Source organism: Phalacrocorax carbo, chromosome 15 (genome assembly GCF_963921805.1).
Source record: "Phalacrocorax carbo chromosome 15, bPhaCar2.1, whole genome shotgun sequence".
Taxonomy (NCBI): domain Eukaryota; kingdom Metazoa; phylum Chordata; class Aves; order Suliformes; family Phalacrocoracidae; genus Phalacrocorax; species Phalacrocorax carbo.
The window spans coordinates 12,251,224-12,263,855 of NC_087527.1; the positions used below are offsets into that span (position 1 = coordinate 12,251,224).

General features: G+C 42.6%; 1 protein-coding gene across 1 annotated transcript in view; it reads right to left on the bottom strand.

Annotated features, from left to right (window-relative positions):
- TMEM132D (transmembrane protein 132D) overlaps positions 1–12,632 on the bottom strand; it is a 274,171-nt gene that overhangs the window by 44,217 nt on the left and 217,322 nt on the right. The gene's annotated exons all lie outside the window — the stretch shown is intronic.

A 12,632-nucleotide genomic window follows, 5' to 3' on the forward strand; every position in this document is an offset into this window, starting at 1 on the left:
ACCTTTCACAAGGCCCTGCAGTGGGAGGTGTCTTCTGCAATACACGCACTTCCTAGTTTCCAGCCTGTAGACAGCCTGCACAGGGATAACAGCTGCTACAAAAGCCACCTGGTAGCACATAAAACCATCTGGCATGCAGGGTGTGCCTCTGACCCCACATTAGTTCGTCTGGACACAGACTGACCATGTGTATGGAAGCAAATCTAGCCTTCGAGGCAGGCTTTAAGCTGCTCTTTGGGATGCAGCGTTGGCCAACTCAACTTACGTGTCCCAATTCACAGCCTGTAAAATGGGCTAGTGGCACTGTCTGCCAGGGCAGATAAGATCTGGTTTCCCCTGCTCGGCCTCCCAAGGAATTAGTTTAAGAGTACCACCATTCTGGTCCTGTGTAAATGACTACACGTACCACAGGACTGTATGGAATCAGACCCTAGCCAGATTTTCTGGGACTTGTCCTGGCTCCTGCTGGGTAATGGTGGGCAGAGCACTCGTTCACAACTGTTTCTTTACCTTTTAATGAGGCTCATGCAAAACCATCCTCTCCCAAAAAGGAAGGATGCTGAGAAGGGCCTGGGTTCTTTAAACAGAATGAGCTGTGACCTGTGTCACTGGTGCGTCATTGTTGTGATGAATATTGCAAAATGCATTCCTTCTGTTTGATTTAGCACTTCTAATTAAAAAGTGCCATGTTCTGATTGCATGAAAAGCATGAGACAAAACAGCACTCGGTTACCTGGGCGTCGCACCGGTCTCGCGCAGCAGATATCTCTGCCTCGTGCCAAGGTACGCAGAGAGCACAAATTGTGCCTGAATTCTGCCGCTCCTAATGGCACGATACTGAGCTTTTCAGAACCGTGCCTGTGAATCACAGGCTATCCTGTAGAACAAGAGGCTCTTGATTTCAGCTGGCCCTTGTGAAATAAAGGCTTCCAAAGTCCCCCAAGTGCCAGCTTCTCATTATCTAAATAGCTCACGCTACGAGCTCTGAGACTAACCTGATTTTACTTGTAGAAGACCACAAAGTGGGAGATGGAAACCAAGTTACCAGAAGATGGTGACTCCCCTACTGCCTCTTGGACTAAAGCGGAGAAACTGGGATTTTTCTCATCTAAAGGATACAGATCAAAAAGACCTTTTCCTATTACTTAAAGAAACAGAGGCACTTTATTCAGATTCAAAGAAATATTTAAAGAAAGAAAGAAAAAACCCTCTTGGTCTTTTGATAGCTGCTTTGCTAAAGTTTCGTCATCCTCACCATGATCTTTACAGGAGGGTGAAACAGGATTGCTCAAAAAGCGAACTTAAGAAGAAAATCCTCTCCCTCCCTCAATACAAAAGCCCTTCAGACATTTTGAAATTATAATTCATACGCTGGTGAGAATATCTGCCTGTAGTGTAAGGCCCTTCTGTCTTGAGTGAACATTTGTTCATAGAGAATATATTATTCAAGCAACTGGGATCTTGGAAAAGATTTGCAATTAAGTTTCCAGGTTCCTTTATTTTTTTCAGATCTGGGCTTTGCAGCAGTTACTACATGCAGGTTAGGCAGACACTTTTGCTACTCTCCTGTAGGCTCCCCAGAGCTGCAAATGGGGGCAGCTTGACAGAACAAGTGCTATTAAGCATCTGCAATAATTACAGAATCCAGGCATTGGGTCCTGATTTTGGGCATGAATCTCATTTCACGGGGAGTGCTTAGGGCCGTACCACGTGCCCAGCTGCTCGCACCTTGCACCAAGCTGAGGAGGCCTGCTCCTCCAAGCAGGAATGGCCTTATTCCTCCAGTTGATACATTACACTGTGACTCTTGCAATTATGTTATAAAGCAAAGGGAAGTTTAATAACCAAGCCTTTGAAACAGTGTGATTAATGAGGTCTGCTTACCAAAGGCAAATGTAATTTCCCCTGGCAAGAGCCAGTAACTGAGAACGATTCTCACAAGCTTCAAGAATTTCTTTCGAGTTTCTGAATTTTCCCAGTGCTGGCTTTGGATATTCTGAATGCAGTCTGCATCCTAATAGATCTGCTACCTGCCATTTCATGGAAACACGTGTAAAAACAGAAGGCTACCTAGCACTCGGCTATTTCACTGTCACTACCCTGTTTTTCTTCTCAGCTGCCTTCCAAAAGCGTAGGCATAACATATCTAATCCACAGGGGATTTCTGTGTGTCCAGAGTCTCTGCTGGCCTCAGAGCTCAGTAACGTGGTCTCCGGTCCTGCCCCAGAGCTTTCTGTCTGAGGCTACAGTCCGACAGATCTGTACTTAACCCAATCGTGTGAATGATCGCAGTGACTTTAATGAGAGTACTTAAATGCAAGGAGGCGAGCATGTTCATACCTGATTCTAAGGTAAGGAAGCAAATTCATGTGTTGTCTCTATCCAAAACCAAAGACCCCAGAATCAAAGTTTTGTAGTTTTTCTCTGTATCCACATTCTAGATCTACGGTCAGAGCCAAAGTGTTTCCAGACCTGTGCATAGTCCATATCAGCACATTGAGCAGCATGTGACCATATTGCTGATTCTTAGACAGTCATAAAAATCTCCAAAACAATCTCTGTCCTCTCTCTCTCAAAAAGAAATGGGGGAGGTGGGGGGCAAGAAGCAATGCCTGGAGTTCAGAGAAACATCTATGGCGATTTTCTGACTGTCTACCAGCAACTACTTGTTTAGTCCCAGGAAAACAAACCCACCCAATACCTCTCTAAAGTAAAAGAAGGGCAAAGCAAGCTGGCAATGGTCCGAAGCTGTTCTAATATACACTAGAATAGCTGAGCTGTATGTTCTGTTGGCAGAGTTTTCAGTACCTCTACATGTATGGACTTGGAGGATGATTTCTTTAGGCACCTGGTTTGCATCTCACCCTTGAACATAGAATCATAATAACCATTTACACAGCAGGGGCAGAGCAAAACGCTGCTTCTGTCATTTGTTTAATAGCTAGGAAAGGCTTAATGTTCCCCTGGTGAAAGCATATAAAAATTATTTCATTTCGAGGAAACAAACATGATACTTCTTTAGCTATACAGAGATTTATATTTCAGAGTCGCAGCATGTAAAAGCTATAAATCTAAATAGTAACAAATTTAAAAGTGTTACTTTTTGCTGCTTAAGTAGGAAGGAATCTTCTGAAGAAATATTATGTTCTTTATCCATAACTAACATAGATTATAGGAGTTATAATGTCAGGGCACTGCAAGATGGGAAAAGTTACGCTTTTGCAAAGCTATAGCCAGATATTCTAACTGCTAAAAGTTGATTCCCTGAGCAGCTATTAAAAAGATGCTAAACCTTCTCTAAGTATTATGTAGCATATCTCTATAATTCACGTACACCGAACCCCCAACTAATACAATGAACTAATAATAGCAAACAGAGAAAAACATTTTTCTCCATGTAATAGAAATGGAAGACCAGGTAATCTTTATTCTGAAATTGCTACCATGGTAAAAAAATAGTAATACTTTTAAAGAAGGTTCTGGAGTGAGCGTTCTTTGCCTACTGAAGAGATCCGTATTAAATAACTGAGCATATTAAGCCCTCCAGCAGAAAAATATTCAGAAGATGTACATGGTAAGCATCTATTTAAGCAGAAACGCAGAATTGAATACCTATTAGTTTTTCAACATTAATTGGTAGCTTCCCTGCAATTTAATTTCCCTTCAGATATCTTTTGCCTTTTAATTTCTAGGGTGAAAGAAAGGACTTTAACAAAATCTTGATATATTCTAAGGAATTTAGTTTCCTTCTCCTAGTTCTCTCCATGTACACAATATTTCCTAATGTTTGTATTAATAATTACTTTTAAAAGAAATAAATATAAGACTAACTCATGCTCAGCTTTGAGGCCCCATATCAGATTTACGTGACAAAGAAAAGTTTCGTGCTAACTGTCAGCATTCTTTTCCCAAAGCATTTCAGCACGATCCAACACATCACTTTAATGGCGAGCCCCTGTTAGCCCTCACAAACCTCACAACACTACAAGCAGCAGCGAGCGAGGTGCCAGCTTGTTTTCAAAAAAGACCTGCAGCCATGTTTCCTCAGAATAACTCAGACTGATCTGCAGCTTCTCCCTTCAGGAGAAGCACTTGTCCTACTACAATACACAAGGAAAAAAATATTTAAAAGTCCCCACAACACTACAGTACGTGTTCTATAAGCATGGCAGGTCTCCAGTTACATTTTTTTATTATGGTAGCAGAATATATTTTTGCAGGCTAAATATCTGACTTCTCAAATCACGTGTATTCCTTTTGTTTTCAATAGGTATCTTGGCTTTTGGGTTTGCTATGCACAGACTGCAATATGGAAGAGAGTAAAACCATCACTGAAATCTCCTGAAGTCCAGGGCATACTACGAAATGAGAATGAATAGCTGCCCCAAAATCCATCCCATTTGACACTCATTAATATCCTCCATTTTCCTCTCTTTTTTTCTTTCCAATTAATCAGCTTGTACAGCATTAATCCAGGGTACCACCTTGAATCTTTTCACTGTTTATTTTAAAAAGGCCTAGATTTTCCTCCTCTTCACCTAGAAGCCATCTTATTTATATCAGAGAATCCATGCTTCAGTCATGCATAACTAATTTCAAATCTTATTTAGCATCAAGTCTCAGAATTAAGAAGCTAAGTGACAGCTGTTTAATTAACTCCTTAAGCTGATTAGAAAGCATTACAGAAATCCCCCCAAGGAGGAGTTTATAACTGTCAAGAGAGCCTAAAGCCATGTTAATGCTTCTGTTTAAATTTAGTAAGCTTCTAAACCAATAAAGTCTAAATGCTTGACATCCTCATGGATGTGGTCAAACTCAGCTTTTTTCCTCATGTTACCACTGCAAGGATAGGAAACAAAAACAACAACATAGAAGGGATTTGAAAAGTCAGAAAGCGGCAGCTGAACAATAAAACAAATAGATGCATCTCTCTAAAGGATCTGCTGTGAGTTCGTACCATCTAACACTCGATTATACTGGATTAGTGCTCAACGCTGGAGTAAAGCTGAGCTTGCACCTTAAATGCAGTCTCATTGCCAAGCTTCTGGTTGCAAGCACAAAGGTTTGTTCGTTGCTTCTTAAAACTTAAATCCACCTTTAATGATAAGATTATGGCAGCTGAAGTACAAGTTTTAGAAGCAGCTGGTGTGGCTAGATACATGGTGGTGCAGAGGAACTGAAAATGCTCCAAAGCAAATTTCCTCAGCTGTAGTACATTATTATCAGCTCTGAGCTTGCAAACAGCTTGAGTTCAGTCCTAAAATATCATAGTACTTGGTCTGAAGGCTTGAAATAAATAAAATATAATTCTAATTTCTTTATTTGTCTGAGCCTTTAGGATGCAGTAAATAAAAAATTGAAAAATCAGCTGCAGTTCTTCTGTGTCCAAAGGAATAAAGGAACTGAGGCCAGAAATAACAAAATAATTTGTGAGGCCTTCAATATAAATAGAAGAGTTGCAAGTACAAGTTGAAATACTGCAAGTAGGAGAAACACTGGTGAAACCTGAATGCAAAAACTTGAAAAGACTGAGGTGAACTTCAAAGTTAACTGTTTGGTTCGATGTGTGCACCTTTCATCGTGCAGAGTGAAATCTGACGTCACTGGGAACGGGAGAGAGGAGGGCGATATACAAGCAAATTAATCCCATTTAATTTAAGCACTTGCTACTTAATCAGTTTCCTTTCTTCCTCGGTACAGGCAAGAGAGCTCCACTATCAGATGTGCTGACACAGGGTTAACAGGAGCATAAACAGAAACCCCAACACATGTATCTCTGGATATATCTACCTGCTGACTCCTTGTCTTCCACACAGCTGCTAGAGAGGGGAAAATTGATTATTTTTTAATAGCAAAATGTGATTGCAAAACTATTGGTTAGAAAGATATGGGTGGCAGAATCAATGCCTGAATGTATTTTCCGTGCTTTCTTTTTCAGTCTGCGATTCCTTGAAAAGTTCAGACTGCCGTGCCGTGGGGGGTGGCTCACCTCCAGCCACACTCTCCCTCCCCCTCCACCGGGGCAGAATCAGTGTTCATGGAATGAGTGGGTTTGGCAAGGATGAGCAGTGGAACAAAGCCACATATACATATAAAGCACAGCAATCCCATTTTTCCACTTCAAAACAGGGAACAGCCAATGGCTGGATTGTGCTGTAGGGAAAACTGCAGCATGGGATAATCACAGAGCCCGGCTGCCCCTCCTAATGTCACACATGAAGCATTCAGGAAAAATACCTCATTATATTTAATCCAAGAGTTAACTTTTTCAAAGTCTTTTAGCTATTTTATATCCTTACCAACGAACTTTCATCTCTGTATAGATAGAATTTATCACTGCTGAGTTTGGGGAGGGGGGGAGAACAGCTAAATATATAAGACAGTGCTGTGCGTAGTAAATAGGAAGAGGAGCAGCAAAATAACAGGTAGGTGTTTCAAAGGAAAAGTGGGATCATTAATAAGATGACCAGCAGTGAGAGGTCTCTCATTACACAGCCTGTGATCTTCAGTAAAAAGCTCAAGGAGGAAAGAAATGCATCTTAGAAGCAAAATCTGGGTGCTACTGTGTCTGCCTCGGCGCAGTGGAGCTGCTGTTCAGGCCAGCGCATTCCCGGGGTTCACGTGTGTCCGTAGTTACAACAAGGTAATCCTGGCTTGTGGACGCTGCCTGCTATTGCGGGATGCAATTCCACACCTTTAAGTGATGAAAAGGCCAGGAAATAAATCACCTCCCTCGGAGGGAGGGAAAAATGCCTTTGCCTGCTGTGTCCCTTTTCCTTACCTTTGTCTGTCTCATGTATCTAGACTGGAATTGCCTCAAAACGGGGGGCTTTTTGGTTTTTTGGCGTTTGTGCAGTCACCAGTCCAAGGTTCAGATCTGAGGTCAAGCTGAACCAACTAACAATAGGTAACAGTTTTCTTGAAGGTGAAACAAGGCAAGCACACAACAAATGCAAGAACCAAGCCGGGGTGACAGGACATTGCCTCTGTTTTCGGCACTAACTGATATTCACAGCCCTGCTCCTGGGGTAAAGGCACACAAGGGTTTAATGTTTTTAAAAGTGACTTTACAGAGCAGAAGTGTGTAATTTTAAGCCTGTATTTTCTGCCAAGGATTTCTGGGAGCGGGCAGCACACAGGCAAACTACCTAGAGAGGGTAATGAACTATTTAGTAATGGGACAGTGTGTGATGTTACCAATAAGCTATCCAAGCTGTACTGGATTTCCTTTGCACTCAGATAGCTGAGGAGTCAAATCCTCCTATGAGAGTTCACTTTTTTGTAGCTATAGAGTAAACGCAAATTTTAATTTGTCTCAGGTTTAAAATGACAAAGTCCCTTTAATGTTTTGATGTCTAACATTCAGGAATTTTGGCAAGTCCTCCTTTGTTGTTTTGGTGGTTTGCCGTGCTAAGTAGGCTACCGTGATCCCAGAAATCTGTCATGTGCATTGTCTGTTTATCAAAGTCAGAGAGTTATGAAGTCTGCAAATTGTCAGGCTGCAGTTCTTCAGAGCAATTGCTAATTAATTCACAGGTTCCAAACTGTAACTCCATGAAGCTGCAAGTGCATACTTGATTTTGGTCTCTAGACAGACTGCTTTAGCTGATAATCAACAAGGTTTGCTCTTAAAAGCAAACAAACAAACAAACTTGGGGAGTATTTCTTCTTTACTTTCCCTAAACGGGCTGCCAGCACTTTTAGACATCGTTGCAGGAGGGAAAGACACGCCTGATTGTCGAAGGAAAACCTTTCAGAAAGGCAGAGCTGGGAGATCTGGCCTAAGGTACATGAATACACTGTGTCTGATGCTGCTGAATTGCTGAGACTGGGGAGACTGGTAGGGACATGTCATGCGAAATTAGTTAAACCCAATCAAAATTTCACACATGGGGCTGGTATCTCAGCTCCCGGATTGATGTGCCAGCGTGAAGGCTCTTTTGATTCTCAGGCCTGCAGTTAGGAAGCCTAATGCAGAGGTTTGGTGCCTGCAGGGGTTTTGGAGCTCTGTAAGGGGTGGACTATGGGATGTGATGTAGGGATATCCAGCAACAAAGTGAAAGCTCTAGGATATCACTTCAAAGAAAAGATGCCAATGAGACTATAGCAATGCAATTTAGCAGAGTAAATATTTGGTGCGATGTGTAGCAGAGCCAGAATGACTGGGGTCAAACTGACTGAAACAGCTTCACTTTCATGGAGGGAAGCATTAAAAATCCCGAAACACATCACTGGCCTTGTTTAATATGGCTTTTTTTTTTTACTTCTCTTTCTTTCACAGCATGCTGCTGTCATGCCCAGTCTCGGGAATATGTGCTCTGAGCTGTACGTGAATCCTTCCCATCTTCCACACGGTGCTAACACCCGTGCGCTCGGTGGTCTGAAGGGAATACCAAGGGTCACAGCCGGGGAACCCTTTCCCCATCTGTCATACAGATTCTTCGGGTCTGGCCAACAAGGAGCAGATTAGAGCAGCCCTTGGGATGCAGAAATATCCAGCAGATGTATTTGACAGTTTCTTTTGTGTCATTCTCCACTTTCCAGAGCCAGACAACGATGAAATCTGGATACTTCCCTGCCTGCACACTCTGCCTCTCTCCCCCTCCTGCAGCCACTGCTGCCCCCGGGGTGCGTGACCCGGCAGGGCCAGGGCTCTGTGCCACCAGGGACTCCCTCCCGCCCCGTCCGCACCGGCCGCTCTGGCCACAACCACATTTCTGCAGTGTCACAGCAGCTAGTGACAAGCTGAAAGAGAGCTGACACTGGGAAGGGTGGGAGATGGGAGTGGGAAAGAATCTGAGAACAGGGGAAGGGGACAGGGAAAAGGGGGGACTCACAGTTTCTCCAAGGAAGATTAGCTGCTGGCGAAAGAAAATGCAGGAAAAGTACTGTCCCACTTCACTTTGTTAAAGCATACAGGACTGTGAAACCTTCTGTATAACAGAGTACATGTAATAAAGGTTGCAATGGAAGCTGGGCACAGCTGATAACTGAAGCTGGTGTTTTAGCGGCGAGACCTCCCTGCTCACATGCGGTGCTCTCGTACTCCACTGCCTGTTCTCCCCCTCCCACACAATCACGTGTGGGACAAAGCCTGTTTCTGCACTGACCGGAACTATTGATACTATAGATTAGGAATGCATAAATGAGTCAATGAGCACAGCAGCTGTATCAACTTTCGCAGAAAAATATTTGTAAGTGTTAGGGAACAAGGTTGCGGTAAATGGCTCAGACTTGGGCCACGTGGGAACCGGGTCCCATCAGAGTCCTCTGAGATATGCAAAACAGACGGAACGAAAGGAATTTCAATGTTTTATCTTCTGAATAAGTTTAGATTTTTCTATTTTTTTACCAACAAATTCACACCTGAAAACAACTTCCGTATCATCTTGTAATGTGCGATGATACATCTGCCGAGGTTTGTCTGGCAGTACTTCACGCAGAGTTTTGTTTGTGCTTTGAAGCCCCGATGTGAAATATTGAATTTTCACACACCAAACTATTGCCATGAGTTTGCCTTGGTGAGTCACGTTTCCTTTGCCAGCCACATGCTTACACTGACCTCTCTGAAGCCCAACTGATGTGGGCTGAGGTGCAGATGCAGCCGTCCTTACTACGGATCTCTACAGAGGACTCCGCTGCTGGCTTGCCGAGCACTGCCTTAAGCTCCAGGACCAAACACACAGCACCTACTTAGTCTTTTGAACTTGAGGATCTCCATAACACAGGCACACAGTGCAAATGCCTTGGTTTCACCTCAAAGTCCGTGACGTTTTTGTGCCATCATACCTAGCTGCTCTGTTATCTCCAACAATTTTCCCAGCTTTTAATGTCCACAAGTCAGCTTTTTACCAGCACATCGGTGCTGCTTCCCGTGATGCCTGCAGAGCTAGTTACTTTACAGCTCTCTTTAAAATTCAGCTCTGCCATAGTGACTACAGGATATTCCAAGTCTCAGACAAACCCATTTCTTCCTCTCCCCCCATCTCTCACATCTTTGGTTTAACTCTGTCAGGTCAAGCAAGACCTGTCAGCAAAACAGGTAAAATCAAGGTGCACATATGGAGTTTATAATGATATATAGTGATTCGGTTCCCTCCCTAGCTACTTCTCAGAGAGGAAGGCTGTGTAACATTTTCTACAATAACAACAATCTTAACACATTTATCAACTCTGACTTGATTTTCACATAATTTTAAAAGTTCTGCTGTCACCCTTGCAATTTTCCAGAGGGGAAAGATGAGAAGCAGTAGGGTTAGGAGAGCTGCTCAAGCCTCCACACGGAGCCACTGGCAAAGCCAGGAGCAATCCCTGGAGCCCTGCCATCCCGTTTCCCCTGCTGCACATGGAAAATCCCAATAGCAACACAGATGATGTACAAAGCATGGTGGGAAGACAAGGAGAAAATTATGCAGTGACAATGAGGAAAAAAAACAGATTTGCAAGGATGAAATCTGCCCCAATGTGGCAATTAACGTAAGCTCCCGTGGCAGACCCAGAGAGCAAGGACTGAACTAGTTCTCATTTCTAAAGAGAAGACAGGCTTGTAAGGAACAAGAGAACTCATGTTCTCCCAGTCACTGTGCAGAGAAGTGACTAAGTTTCCTATTCAAAGTTTCCTTACATATTGGCCTTGTAGTTTTCGTAGCACATTCATATTTAGGAATGTCAAGCAATAAGCAGCCTGCGCTAAATTGGGACCGTCACAGGGGCCCTGGAAACCTGCCTCAAAACCAAAAATTCATTCATGAGCAGACTAACGGCAGAGCAGCGGGGAAGCCTGCAGCCAACGGGCTCTGCTGGGTTAGTAATTAGCTCTTCATTTGAACTTTTAACAGAAACACAAAAATAAACAAAAGCAACATTGATGTTCCAGCTCCCATATGGCAAATGGGGCCAAAGTCTGCTCTGAGACATGTGACCGTGACCTTCGTGAGGACAGCATGATGCCCAAGGCAGAATTTGGGTCACAGTATGTCCTTAGAAAAAACCCATGGCAGTGACTGAATAAGGACGCTGATCCCTGCCTGTAGTGGCTGCAGAGGTTGTACCCTCATGCCATGGTGGGTAAACTCACACTGTGTGTTGAGAAGGGCATTAACACTGCATTCCTAGGAACAAAAGTGGGCAAGTGCCATTTATTCACATGCATCTTTGGTTAGAACACTGCCGTCTCTACAACTGAGGAGTCCAAAATTTCATCTCTTCACATTTGGTCCTGGTAAGGAAATTCAGATTAATATTTTTTTTCATATGACTCAATAACCAAAATTTTATTTCTGAAACACTCCATGGTTACAAGTCCTATGCCCATAAAGATGTTTTGATGCCTGGATTTCAGTGGCACTAGTTTTAGGACTTCCGCTATGTGATTAGCCTGTGACAACAACTGCTGCCAGTCCCTTTACGGACATAAATGGGTGCAACTTTGCTGATCTTGCAGATATGTCAAGAAAGTAACGCATACATTTATTTCCCCAGCCATACATAAAGTCTGTAGTACAGGCCAGTGTAAGAATCTGAATGAAGATAGAATATTTTTAGGTCTGATGAAGTAGGCAGAGAAAGAAAGTAGTGAGCCCGCAAGCTCTGCTTTGATCATTTAGCCTTTGCAGATTTGTGACAAATTGTTTTTTTCTGCATGAATCTGAACTGATACAGATTTACATGAGTAGTTAAAAAGTAATACCAGTTGGGAAATAAAATCCCTAACAGCCCCACAGAAAGCAATAAACTTAAGAAGCAGTTAGACAGGCAGAAGAATGATCAGAAATATTTCACAATAGAAAAAAAATTAATAACAGAGAAAAAGAGCGGTTGGACACTTGTAAAGCTGGTTGTGGTAGGCTGAAAGCAGGGAATCCAAAAAGCCATTAGAAAGCAGACATGAAGAGTCTTAGAATAATATCCTGGGGAACATGCATGCTGCAGATTCAATGCCTTTAAGACTATATTGTACATTCTGCAACAATTGTTTAATGTCTAATCCTTCTGGAATGATTGGTAGAGAACTTACGTTAGTGTCAGTCCCATGTCCTCAAGGAAATAAATCTGGGCTTGACATCAAATTACATATTTTGTACCCAGGACATTTGAAGTATTTTCCTAATCTGATGTATACAGAGATCCGTATCCAATAATTCTTCTGATGTCAGTGCAAGAGTAACAGCTTCCTTTTCTTCCTTCAGCTTCTTCTCATTTTAAATATGAGGAAAAAAATCATATGAATAAAGCACCGTATTAAGAACGAGTCACTCTATAATGATTATGAAGTTGTGAACCTGAACAGTTCCAGGCTGCAACACCCACACTGGTAATAAATGTGGTTATTTGTAGGGCTAGATGACTGCACAGGAGGCTGCTTCCAAGGTCAGACATCCAGGAAGGACTGGGACTCATACTGTGTCTGACGACTCCAACAGCAAAATTCTCATTGATTTTAATGAGTGTAAACCTGATGGCTAACAGATCATCTGTCTTACTGTGATATGATAGTGGGGAACCTTGGCCAAATGCAACTGAAAGCATCTCAAGGTCCTAGCCTTTTCTTTCAGATTTTGAAAATTAAGAAAGCTGTGCTTGAGGAATGAGTTTTTTCTAGATAACATGTTCAGATGTAAGTTTACAGTTAG